We start from the raw sequence: 531 nt of genomic DNA on the forward strand, positions 1-531 counted from the left end.
AGGGAGGCCTGGCGTGCTGCGATTCATGAGGTCGCAAAGAGTCGGACATGACTGAGCGACTGAACTGAATTGAACTGAACTGAATTCTTCAAGACAGCAGATGCCCCTGGCATGTCAATAAAAATAAGGTCATAGCATCTCCCTGACAAAGTGGTCAAGGTCATGAGGGCTAGAGGTCACCCATATTCACAGGACATGGTGTAAAGGGAAGAACACTGAGTTCAGAGCCAGACCTTGGATGGCAACTAAAAAAAAAAAAATGCAAGAACACTGCAAGTCTTACAGATTTTCCAGAGGCTCCATCAACCAACCACAAACAGCCTTTACAAAGCTGCTTTTCTTGCAACCTGAATGGATTACACCAGGCACTAACCTCAGAGCTGATGCCTGCCGGCCACTCCTCTGAAGTCCACCAGCCTGAGCGCCCCTGGGCTCAGAGAGGGTGTCATTGCAACACTGGGCCACCAGAGGGTGCTCTGCAAGCAGCCCGGCTGCCACCAGCCCATGAGTCTGCTGGGCGGAGCCTTCCTC

The sequence above is a fragment of the Bison bison genome, unplaced genomic scaffold (assembly GCF_000754665.1).
Source record: "Bison bison bison isolate TAMUID 2011002044 unplaced genomic scaffold, Bison_UMD1.0 scf7180017862817, whole genome shotgun sequence".
Classification (NCBI taxonomy): domain Eukaryota; kingdom Metazoa; phylum Chordata; class Mammalia; order Artiodactyla; family Bovidae; genus Bison; species Bison bison.